The sequence below is a fragment of the Oryctolagus cuniculus genome, chromosome 21 (genome assembly GCF_051225735.1).
Source record: "Oryctolagus cuniculus isolate XC-2025 breed Fujian yellow rabbit chromosome 21, ASM5122573v1, whole genome shotgun sequence".
Taxonomy (NCBI): domain Eukaryota; kingdom Metazoa; phylum Chordata; class Mammalia; order Lagomorpha; family Leporidae; genus Oryctolagus; species Oryctolagus cuniculus.
The window spans coordinates 9627231-9640413 of record NC_142887.1 but is presented as its reverse complement, the minus strand read 5'-3'; the positions used below and the strand labels follow the sequence as shown (position 1 = coordinate 9640413).

At 57.7% G+C, this 13183-nt stretch overlaps 1 protein-coding gene across 2 annotated transcripts in view; it reads right to left on the bottom strand.

Annotated features, from left to right (window-relative positions):
* Positions 1–13183, bottom strand: part of CCDC92 (coiled-coil domain containing 92) — a 35579-nt gene that overhangs the window by 21818 nt on the left and 578 nt on the right. The window lies entirely within an intron of this gene.

Below are 13183 nucleotides of genomic sequence, written 5' to 3'. Positions count from 1 at the left end.
CTTCTCCCGAATCTCAGCACACTGCCGCTACGCTCACGAAGTTGCTCTAAGACATCTGTCTACCGCCTGGGGCAGCAGAGCTTAGACTCCTGCTAGGTGCCAGAGCAACTACACCTGTCTGGGCTCCCCAGCCAAAGTGGTCATGGAAAACGAAGTAGCCCCAGACTATCTGCTGGCAGAGCAAGGTGGCGTCTGTACAGAGACTTTCGGAATCTGCCGCCTTTAGCAACACTGCACTCCTGGAAAGATCTCACGAGCATTTATGTCCAGGCCGTGGTTCTCTATCTTTGGTAAGGAAAGTCTTCCAGCTTTTACCATTCAGGCAGAATTAGGAAGAATATGTTTTCCCTTTTCTTTTTCCAATTGGGCCCCATCTTAACTGTCAAGTTACTCGCAGAAATCATGGTTACACAGGGACTCCACCTCTGACAATGATGGGGGCAATACCCCACCTCCTGAGACCCAGTCTCCAGACCAGTTAGCAAGAGGTTTCCGTTCCCTGGACAGGCAGGGACAAGACCAGTGCCGCACCAGGCAGATATGGCAGATACACCATCCTCTCTCCGCCTCCCACGAAGATTAAAGGATGAAAAATCCTGGGCTGGGGGAGGGGTGAAGAGGTCAGGCAGGGAGTCAGTGAAGGGCAGAGGAGCGGGGAGGGTCCAGCAGTCTCTGTGTCTCCAGCCTGCATGCTAACTCCTCTTCTTGTGTGTTAATCCAGTCACCCACTTCCCACCTGCACCCACGCCATCGCCACCACAGACACCACGATGAACACACGTACAGAGTACTGAGCTCCACGCGGAGACGCCACTATGAACACGTGTACACTGAGCTCCACGCAGAGACGTCATGAACACGTGTACACTGAGATCCACATGCAGACGCCATGATGAACACGTGTACACTGAGTACTGAGCTCCACGTGGAGACGCCATGATGAACACGCGTACACTGAGTACTGAGCTCCACGCGGAGATGCCACTATGAACACGTGTACACTGAGATCCACATGCAGACACCATGATGAACACGTGTACACTGAGTGCTGAGTACTGAGCTCCACGCGGAGATGCCACTATGAACACGTGTACACTGAGATCCACATGCAGACACCATGATGAACACACGTACAGAGTACTGAGTACTGAGCTCCACGTGCAGACGCCATGATGAACACGCGTACACTGAGCTCCATGTGCCGACGCCATGATGAACACGCGTACACTGAGCTCCACGTGCAGACGCCATGATGAACACGCGTACACTGAGCTCCACGTGCCGACGCCATGATGAACACGCGTACACTGAGCTCCACGTGCAGACGCCATGATGAACACGCGTACACTGAGCTCCATGTGCCGACGCCATGATGAACACGCGTACACTGAGCTCCACGTGCCGACGCCATGATGAACACGCGTACACTGAGCTCCACGTGCCGACGCCATGATGAACACGTGTACACTGAGCTCCACGTGCAGACGCCATGATGAACACGCGTACACTGAGTGCTGAGTACTGAGCTCCACGCGGAGATGCCATGATGAACACGCGTACACTGAGCTCCATGTGCCGACGCCATGATGAACACGCGTACACTGAGCTCCACGTGCCGACGCCATGATGAACACGCGTACACTGAGCTCCACGTGCCGACGCCATGATGAACACGCGTACACTGAGCTCCACGTGCCGACGCCATGATGAACACGCGTACACTGAGCTCCACGTGCAGACGCCATGATGAACACGCGTACACTGAGCTCCACGTGCCGACGCCATGATGAACACGCGTACACTGAGCTCCACGTGCAGACGCCATGATGAACACGCGTACACTGAGCTCCACGTGCCGACACCATGATGAACACGCGTACACTGAGCTCCACGTGCCGACGCCATGATGAACACGCGTACACTGAGCTCCACGTGCCGACGCCATGATGAACACGCGTACACTGAGCTCCATGTGCCGACGCCATGATGAACACGCGTACACTGAGCTCCACGTGCAGACGCCATGAAACTTTCTCACAGAAACTCTACCCCATCCACATGTTCAGCCAGGGCACCGCGGCCTTTCCAACAGAGGGCACCGCTGACCAGGGGTGGGGGCAGCCTCTCCTCACGAGGCGCCTCACTCTCGTGTCTGACCCTGCTCTACTTCCTTCGGTAACTCCTGCTCCCATTCTTGGACGCTACGCACGTCTTTGCCTTGAATTCTTACCTCATACAGAGGCCAGGAAACTGGAATAAGAACAACCTGGGACCCCACCGCCCCACAGCAGCATCTTACTGGGTGCAGCGTATGGACGGCTGTGAAATGTGTCTGTTTCGAGCCCACTGTATCACTTCTGAGCACAGACACCCAGGCCGACGTCAGCTGTGGGGCGTGGCCACGCCGCCAGTAAGCTGGGGATCCCCGCCACCGACAGGGGGCAGAAACTGGGGAGTTCAGGCTGTGCTAGTGCTGTGCTGGGCTGGGACAAAGTGAGAAAAGCAAGGGCAACGCAGCGAGTTTCATCAAGCTAACTCTATCTGCCACAAAAGACAATCTTACTTCCATTTCAGAACTGTCTCCATTTAAAAATGCACTGTTCCGGCCGGCGCTGCAGCTCACTAGGCTAATCCTCTGCCTGCAGACCGGCACCCCGGGTTCTAGTCCCAGCTGGGGCACCGGATTCTGTCCCGGTTGCCCCTCTTCCTGTCCAGCTCTCTGCTGTGGCCCGGGAGGGCAGTGGAGGATGGCCCAGGTCCTTGGGCCCTGCACCTGCACGGGAGACCAGGAGGAAGCACCTGGCTCCTGGTTTCGGATCAGCGCAGCGCCGGCCGCAGCGGCCACTTGGGGGATGAACCAATGGAAAAGGAAGACCTTTCTCTCTCTCTCTCTCTAATTCTGCCTGTCAAAAAAAGAAAAAGGCACTGTTCCATGAATCCCAGCGCCTTGGCGCCACGGAAACCACCAAGAGGTTATGGTCATGGCTGTCAGTATCAGTTCTGCCTTTAAACTAACTCTCAGAGTCTATGAGGCCTGCTACCATAGGTCAGTCCCCCTTGTAAATACACACCAGTATGCTAAAGATCAAGCCAGCATGTTTCCAACGTGCCACTGTGTATCCAGGTCTGCACTACAACTTGGGGATGCCACCATGATGCAACTCCTGAGAGAGGCAGGCCTGGAGAGGGGTCCATGCACGCAGCCACAGCCACTGCAAAGCCCTGGAGAGCAGGGCCACGCCTGTCTCTGCAGCATTCCTGTCCCTCCGCCCTGACAGGCACACAAGGCAGCTACTGAATGCGGGGCAAGGACTGCCAGGATGGACGGCTGACTGCAGGGCGGGGACAGAGCTGTGTCCAAGGATGGAGGGCTCGGACAGCAGGGGCACTTCCGGTGAGGTAAATGGGACGTTTGAGAGGGACAGCTCTGACATGCAAAGATCATTCTGGGCAGTGGTGGGAAACAGGGTGAGAAGAGCTCGTGTGGGCTCACACTGCGTACTGACCGTGGCTAGGGAGCTGGGACAGAAGACACAGGCAATGGAAGACGCTAGGCTTTTATACAACAGAGGCAAAATCTCCACTTAAGGCCTGGAGGATACAGGAAGCGGTGGGAGAGCCTGCATCTCGGGGCAGAGGTGAGACACGGAGCCGTTTCTACTGAGGGCCAGTGCCAGGCACGGTGCCACCTGCTGACGCCCCAAGGAGCACCCTCTTCCTTAGACACACGGCACCCATGCCCACAGGAGCACCCTCTTCCTTAGACACACGGCACCCATGCCCACAACAAGGAGCACCCTCTTCCTTAGACACACGGCATCCATGCCCACAGGAGCACCCTCTTCCTTAGACACACAGCACCCATGCCCACAACATGGAGCACCCTCTTCCTTAGACACACGGCACCCATGCCCACAGGAGCACCCTCTTCCTTAGGCACACGGCACCCATGCCCACAACAAGGAGCACCCTCTTCCTTAGACACACGGCACCCATGCCCACAACAAGGAGCACCCTCTTCCTTAGACACACAGCACCCATGCCCACAACATGGAGCACCCTCTTCCTTAGACACACGGCACCCATGCCTACAACAAGGAGCACCCTCTTCCTTAGACACACGGCACCCATGCCCACAAGGAGCACCCTCTTCCTTAGACACACAGCACCCATGCCTACAACAAGGAGCACCCTCTTCCTTAGACACACGGCACCCATGCCCACAACAAGGAGCACCCTCTTCCTTAGACACACAGCACCCATGCCCACAACAAGGAGCACCCTCTTCCTTAGACACACAGCACCCATGCCCACAACAAGGAGCACCCTCTTCCTTAGACACACGGCACCCATGCCCACAGGAGCACCCTCTTCCTTAGACACACGGCACCCATGCCCACAACAAGGAGCACCCTCTTCCTTAGACACACGGCACCCATGCCCACAGGAGCACCCTCTTCCTTAGACACACAGCACCCATGCCCACAAGGGCACCCTCTTCCTTAGGCACACGGCACCCATGCCCACAGGAGCACCCTCTTCCTTAGGCACACGGCACCCATGCCCACAACAAGGAGCACCCTCTTCCTTAGACACACAGCACCCATGCCCACAACAAGGAGCACCCTCTTCCTTAGACACACAGCACCCATGCCCACAGGAGCACCCTCTTCCTTAGACACACAGCACCCATGCCCACAGGAGCACCCTCTTCCTTAGACACACGGCACCCATGCCCACAACAAGGAGCACCCCTTCCTTAGACACACAGCACCCATGCCCACAACAAGGAGCACCCTCTTCCTTAGACACACAGCACCCATGCCCACAGGAGCACCCTCTTCCTTAGACACACAGCACCCATGCCCACAGGAGCACCCTCTTCCTTAGGCACACAGCACCCATGCCCACAGGAGCACCGTCTTCCTTAGACACACGGCACCCATGCCCACAGGAGTACCCTCTTCCGTAGGCACACAGCACCCATGCCCACAAGGACAGACGGCTGCCTGTTCCGGAACTGCCCTGGCGCCAGTGTCTGAGCTGGTCACCGTGCCGTGTGTACGCAGGGTGAGGTCGTGCAGAGCCCCACTCCCTGAACTCCAGGCGGAAGGTTCTTTCCCTGTGTTTCAAGCCGGAGGGTCCTCAGGTTTGCCCTCTTGCTCGGTGCTTGTGAAAAATAACCTGAGTGGGGGCTCAAGAACGGGCTCACTGTGCTTCGTGCTGAACCACGGGCGAAAAATCGCGGCTGTGTCTGTCTGCAGACGAGCGTCAGACACCGGCCTTGGAGGCTGCTGAGTCCTCTGGGCCACGACCTCTCGCTCCGAGAAGTTCGCTGTGAGTTTGCCCGGGTAATCCATGGACAGACACACTCTTCAGGTGCGGCCAGGTATCTCCACACAGAAGACGGACACAAACGCAGATCTGATAGTGCCCCTTCCCATGGAGCTCGGTCCTTGCCTGCTTCACAAACAGGCCCCAGCACCGTGCCTGACCACGTGCAGCGTGCAGGGAGACTCTCCCTGTGGGAACCGGTGAGGCGTTCAGGGAGCATCCAGTGGAGAGAGGGTCGGGGTGCTGGCCCGATGGCAGAGAATCACCTGGTTCCAAATGGCGATGGAGGTAGGAAACCCAGGGCCAGAGGCCACCGAGTCTGAGAGAGGTCTCCCCCTCCTCCCTTTGGACCGCAACTTGACTCTGCTTGGGCTTCCTGGTCAGTGGTGGGGTGACCAGCCCTGACCTCACACGGCTTCCTTCCTGTGACAGACAGCTCCTGACCCTGGGAAGACGCCACTGGCAGGGGAAGGACCACCTGGACGCCCTTCTTCTCCCACATTAAGCTCCCGGCGAGGCAGGGGTGCAGACGGGCGCAGCTCCCCTGCCCCCACACCGGATCAAGCCCAGGCACTTCCTCATTTCTTTTGCTTGGAGAAAAGCCCTGCAAACAGCACGTTGCCTGAGAATGCAGACCCGACCTCCGCCTTCTGACGGCGTGAGCTTTGGCTTTCCTGCACAGCACTGGGTGAGCCGACCCCGAGAGGTGGGTGCACAGCACTGGGTGAGCCGACCCCGAGAGGTGGGTACACAGCACCGCGGTGAGCCGACCCCGAGAGGTGGGTGCACAGCACTGCGGTGAGCCGACCCCGAGAGGTGGGTGCACGGCACTGGGTGAGCCGACCCCGAGAGGTGGGTACACAGCACCGCGGTGAGCCGACCCCGAGAGGTGGGTGCACGGCACTGGGTGAGCCGACCCCGAGAGGTGGGTGCACGGCACTGGGTGAGCCGACCCCGGGAGGTGGGTGCACGGCACTGGGTGAGCCGACCCCGAGAGGTGGGTGCACGGCACTGGGTGAGCCGACCCCGGGAGGTGGGTGCACGGCACTGGGTGAGCCGACCCCGGGAGGTGGGTGCACGGCACTGGGTGAGCCGACCCCGGGAGGTGGGTGCACGGCACTGGGTGAGCCGACCCCGGGAGGTGGGTGCACGGCACTGGGTGAGCCGACCCCGGGAGGTGGGTGCACGGCACTGGGTGAGCCGACCCCGGGAGGTGGGTGCACGGCACTGGGTGAGCCGACCCCGGGAGGTGGGTGCACGGCACTGGGTGAGCCGACCCCGGGAGGTGGGTGCACGGCACTGGGTGAGCCGACCCCGGGAGGTGGGTGCACGGCACTGGGTGAGCCGACCCCGGGAGGTGGGTGCACGGCACTGGGTGAGCCGACCCCGGGAGGTGGGTGCACGGCACTGGGTGAGCCGACCCCGAGAGGTGGGTACACGGCACCGCGGTGAGCCGACCCCGAGAGGTGGGAGCACGGCACTGGGTGAGCCGACCCCGAGAGGTGGGTGCACGGCACTGCGGTGAGCCGACCCCGAGAGGTGGGTGCACGGCACTGCAGTGAGCCGACCCCGAGAGGTGGGTACACAGCACCGCGGTGAGCCGACCCCGAGAGGTGGGTACACAGCACCGCGGTGAGCCGACCCCGAGAGGTGGGTGCACAGAGCGCTGGGGCCTCCCGCAGCGATGCCGATGCCACGGTGCAGTCAAAGGCCGCCCGTCCCGAAACTGCCACAGGGGAACGCCGTGCAGGACAGGCAGCGAGGCTCCAGGCATGCTGCCGCGTCCCTTCCTAATCTCTCCAATGGAAAGGAATCACTAAATATATAAACCTAATGAGGATTTTTAAAGACTCAAGGGATTCATGAAATCATGCCAAAATACCTAATATTTTACACTTTAAGAAAAGCATTCCAGGCGGTGAGAAAAGAAAAGTACAGGCTCCATGGTCACCAGGAAACTGTTTACAAAAAGCCATGATCTACATTTTATAATTCGCACAAATATATTGGAGAAGTACAGAAATCAGTGTTGAGCTGGTGAATCGTCAAATGGCCTCCGCGTGGCCGAGGTCTTCACCGGGTGAGAACGACTCCCCAGGCTGGGAGCCCCAGGCTAGAGGGCAGTGCAGTGACCCAGGTACCGGCTGAAAAGCCATGTGCCGTTTCTTTAAGAGCTTCTGCACTAAGGACAAGAGTGAGGGTCTCCACACAAGGCAGAGGAATACAAAGGATCGAGTCGCCAAGTTCGCCCTCCACACACTGCTCCGTGAACTGGTGTGAGAGGAGGCTGGGCCGCCCCCTCTGGGGCTGAGCGAAGCTACAGTGCGTGTTTGGGCAATGAAGGGAGCTCTCTGTGGGCATCTCTGAGCCAGGCACCGTAGGGAAACCAGCAGCGCACGACTGGAGCTGGCACTGCAGGCCGCGGGTGGGGGTGGGGGCCACAACACTGCACCCGTTCATCACACAACAGGGAGAAGTGCTCGTCCCAAGACTACAGGGCGTGCAGCGCCCTGGCTCCTTACACCTGCCTCACAGACCCGACCACAGACCCCTGCGCCCTCACCAGAGCAGGGACCTCCTCGCGCGGGCCCCAGCTGCTCCTCAGGGCTGTCACACACTGCGGCGCGCTGTCCCATAAGCCGCGAAGCGCCTTCAGACGCACGCTGCTGACAGCTGCTGCGTCCACAGTGGGGTTATTCCGTAGTGGAAATCATGTGCGTTTCCTAATTAGACAATAATTTCTCTTTACTTAAAGGCCCATGAAGAAATGAAAATTCATACAGGAAAAAAAATACCTTGCCGCCCAACAATCCCCACAGACGACCAGCTACAAGGCAAAACCAATCGATGCACCATGGATACCTACCATGTCTGATAACAGTCTACAACCACACTTTAAAATCCCTACATAAAAAAGTGTAAAACAGCCACTTAGACACCTTAACATCAGGGTGGGGGGGAAGTGTCTGAAGTGTGTGGAGGGCACTGGTAGCCCCGGGAGAGCTGCTCCTTGGGGCGCTCTGTTCTCAGCCTCACGCTCCAGGACGACTGTGAAGATGCCCAGGGCTCCCTGCTCAGGGAGCCTCCCCGGCTGAGTGGCACGGCCAAGGCTCTCGCTGGTCATGCTTCCAGACCCTGTCCGTCCCCACGGCAACTCCCTTCCATGCTGTCCTTGCCCCAGATCAGGTCCCACAAGAGAACAGGTCCTCTCAGGACGGAGTCAGGGCCGGCGCTGTGACTTGGCAGGTAAAGCCGCTGCCTGTAGTACCGGCATCCCATATGGGCGCGGGTTCAAGTCCCGGCTGCTCCACTTCTGATCCAGCTCTCACCCGGGGCCAGAGGGAATGACTTGTCATCCCAGAATTGAGAAAATAACCTGGCCAGGATCCTGCAGAAACTGAAGTGGCTGCAAGTCCACCTACAGAACGCACACACGTAAACAAAGCCCAGGGACGCCCCCCCCCCCCCCCCCGAGACCACACAGGCTTCTGGGACGTCTCACATGGGCAAACATTAAGGTGTGTGCAACTGGCTCTGTGGCTGGGAAACGCCAGTGACTGAAGAGCGTGCATCTCACGCCCACGTGCAAGAGGCCTGTGACCGAGTCCACTCCACGCACGTGCCGGGACTGGCAGCCCCTGCCGGACCCACGGCTCAGGAGCTTCCAGAGAGACCTGGCTTCCCGCTAAGGCACCTGAGCTCCAGACTCGCCGGGGTCCCTGCACAGGAAGGTCCCGGCAGCATCCTGGCGGCTGACTCGCCCTGGAACCTCGCACGAGATGGGCGCCCTCCAGGCACACGGCTCTCAGCCTGCCTGCAAGGAGCTCTCCCGCCTGGCTCTCCTGCACCTGCTGGTTTGTCTTCCCCTTAAAAAACCTCTGCCCCCAACAAGAGTCTGGGTGTGCTCCTCCCTGAGGGGACCCACAGCCTCCCAGAACTGAAAGACCCTGTGAAAACCACGTGGTAGCTACCACACAGGGCAGAGACTGAGGAGGGTACAGACCCGTTTTCTCCTCCCAAAGAGCCCGCCCGCCCTGCCTGCGGTCAGCAGTCAGCCCCTCAGTGGCCGGAGCTGCCGCTCTACTCCACGGGAACTTTCTGGGCTGTTCACGGGGACTCAACTGAAGATCAGAACGACTCACTGCGTGAGACAGATGGGCCTCCGGGGAGCACAGGCTGTGCTCATCCATGGTCACAGTCCTGTTGATGGGAACGCAAATCGTGTCTTCATGTTTCTCACCAATGCACAGAACTTACGCTGTGTAAAAAGCGGCTCGCGGCAGGGGAACCACCTCCAGCCGGGGTGAGGAGGAGCCTCCCTCCACGTTCAGGGCCTGGCAGGAGTCTCACCTCCTACACCGACTCACCAGCGAAGAACTAGCTTAGAAGCCCCTAGAAAGCAATGGCGATCCTGGGATGATTACGGTTTGACAGAGATGGAACGTCATCTGGGGGAACGAGTGTTTTCTCACAAGCCCTGAGTGACTTCCCAGATGGGATCAGAGTATAATGCCGTGCAGCGCTGGGGCACAGGGCCACCCACACCCATACCAGTGTGCACAAGAGTCCTGGCTGCTCCACTTCCAGTCCAGCTCCCACTAAGGCGCCTGGGAAGGCAGAGGAAGATGGCCCAAGGGCTTGGGTCCCTGTCACCAATGTGGCAGATGTAGATGGAGTTCCTGGTTCCTGGCTTAGGCCTGGCACAGACCTGGCTGTTGCAGCCATTCGGGGAGTGAACCAGAGGATGGAAGATTTATGTCTGTCTCCCTCTAACTCTCCCTCAAATCAACCAATCAATCAATCTTAAGAGAGTCAGCTTGTACTGATACTAGGAATTGCTTATTTGTGGGTAGGTAGCAGTAATGCCAAGGCAAAGCCACATAAGAAAATGGGCTTAGAGGGAAGCCCCAGACACTCCCTGCATGGTAAGAAGAGCCTAGGACGCCCTGGAAATGGACGGGAAGGAATGCGAAGTGCAAAGGAGAAGGGTCTTGCACAGATCTAAGCTCGGCAGCCCGCGTGTGGCCCGAGAACACCTGTAGGGCAGGACGTGCTGTGCTCCACGTTCCATTTCTCCAAAGTTCCTTCTGCCCTCCCCGCCTTATTGCCAGCATTAAGCTCCTCAACCCAGCTGTCTCGAGAATTCAGCGAGGATAAAGAACTTCAGAAACAACAAGAAAAGCTTGACCCTCTTCCCTGACAGTGACACAGGGTAGACACTTCCGGCTCCATAAAGTTGTTCTGGTAAGCGGGAGCCTGGGAGTACACATGTCCATCTCCCTCTCAGAGAGCTCCTGACAGCTGAGTCCATCAAGTCTGGGTCTGCGTTAAGAATGCACACGGTTTTCTAAAGGGCACGCGAACACATCTGTGTGACGTCTTCAGGGGTTGGGCTGGAAGCCTTCACCTCTACTGAGGCTGCTACCTGCCTGGCTCCCTTACTCCTACATCTTTTGTCCTGGCAAATCTACGTAAAGTAGCACCCGTGGTGTTCTCCCTGATTAACTACCTCCAAGGTTTTCTCACTGTATTAGTTGGGTGCTCTTCTCCCTCCCTGTCACGCATACGGGTACACGCACGATGCGTTCCTGTGCAAACTCTGAGTCCCTGTCACTTCGCTTCTCACACCCGAATTCGGATGCAGTGACTGGCACGGAGGCATGAGACGCTCTCATGCTACAGAAGAGAGGACTGATGTTTCAAGTTTTTTTTAAATGAAGTGCATGTACAAATGACCTCAGAGTTGTGTTTTCTCTAGCTTCTTCCTGAGTCAGCTCAGACCCTGGGTTAACTCGACTGGCCTTGCTAGCTCTCGCTGCACTTGTCTCGGGCACTACGGGGCTGGGAGCTGTAGCCACCCAGTGACATCCCCCCTTGGCCGCGGCCCCCCTACTCCTGGAGCTGAGGTCGGTCACCTCAGCTCTCCCGTCCCCGGGACACTACTCAAGCTTCCTCTTGGCTGCCAGCAGGTACCTAAACTCTCCCAGACGCACTGGGGAATAGTTCGGTGCAGCTCACTGTGGGTGGATGTGACTGGACGTCTCGCTGTGAAACCTGAGTCATGTTGGAGTAATGAAATAAAGAGGAATGAAGACGCAGAGCAAGCACAGAATCACCTCTTAATTAGCATCTTTAAAAAGCATTTTCATCTAAGAAAAAAGATGCAGCTTCACAACTCCCTGACTCAGAAGGAGAGCTGACATCAGCCCATTTTTAACGCTTTTAAAAAGCAAACTCCTCTGCTTGGTTTCCTAGAAAAGATAATTTTCCATCTGATTAAAAGTTTATTGTAGAAAATAAAAGTCAAAGGGAGAAAATCAGATCACAACTAAAAAGTCTTTATTAGGCGAGAGGAGCTTTGTGACCTGCACTGCGCCACACTCACGCACAACAGAGTTAGACCCAGCTCTGAGGGCAGGCGGGCCTGAGAAACCTTCCCGGGGCTGAGGCTTCGGGTGCATGGCGGACAAGCCAGTGTGAGAACCACAGAGCCAGAGGGAGATGCACAGCTCCCCAAATCCAGCTGCCACTGGAACCCCAAGGCTCCCCGCCCTTGTGACTCCGGTAGCGGCTCTGCTAGGTGGGGCACCCGAGGAGGGAGCAGGCCCCCGAGTGGGGCGCAGGCCCCCTTCCCACCGCGGGAAGCTCTCCCAGGCGAGGCGTGGGACACCTGCCTCCTGCTAGGCGCGAAGCAGTCACCGGAGCCCTGGCACTAGGACCCACAGCCAGGACGCGCTCACTCCCCGCAGGTGGACTGGGGATCCGGGGCGCAGGTGCGGAGGCTGGCGCCGGCCCAGCTGGTCTGCAGCCTGGGGCCGCCTCAAACCCGGACTGCAGCGCTGCCGCGGAGGCACGGGCGGCGCCAGCCTCTGCCTCCGGGGACGCCGTGGGGCGACGGGAGGAAGCCTGGCTACCAGACGTGCCCGTTCTGTACCGGGCAGACCTGGTTCCAGAAAGTCTTTTCTGGCCAGACTTAAGAGAACAACGTTCGATAACTGGATTTTAAAAGCATCCACGCTGTCACTAACATCAGTGCTGGGGCACGCGCACCCCAGGGAGGCAATGACCTTAAAATCCCATGGATCCGATTCAGGAAAGAAAAGAGCCAAGAGCCCAAGACGGACCATCTGAGTAAAAGCACCCATTCGCTTCTGAAAAAGAGTTAACAATAAAAACATCTAATTTCCAAAAAAAATAAAATCTGTTTAAACCTAACAGTAAAAATGAAATAACTGTCCTAAAAAAAAAAAAGCCTAAACTTCCCGAGTGATTAAGAAGCGATGTGGAGGAATAGTTACCTTAAGGTTTCAGGGTGTTTAACTACAGGGGGCCTTCAAAGAGTTCGTGGGGCGAGCCATCGCGAAAAAATAAATCATGGATTTCAAATTTTGCAACGAGACAAAGTTACCTTTTAATTCCACGTCCGCAGGCTTTTCTGAAGCCCCCGCCCCTGTGCACAGGTGTACAGATAAAGACACAGCCTAGAGTTTCCTCCAAACACATCTGCAACATTTAGCCAAACAAAAAAAAATCCGTACATTTCAAATCAGAAGTAAAAACCGCTGTAAATGTTGGCAGCTTTCCCTCCTACAGTTCAACGGCGAGAAAACGCAGAATTCTTGACTGTGCCGCCCCCCCAAAGGGAACAGCCGCAAACGCCGCTCCCTAATAAGCCCACTTCGCACCGCACGTTTCAAAGCGGCCATGCTAGCCTTCCCACTCGCGGGTTCCCGGGAATGCGCGACGCGCTCAAGCCTTGGTTTTGGGGTGAAACCTTCATCGTCGCAACCGCAAGCCCGGCGCGCGCTGCTGCCCCCCCCCGCGCCCCGGCCCGCTCCGTGGCGGTAGC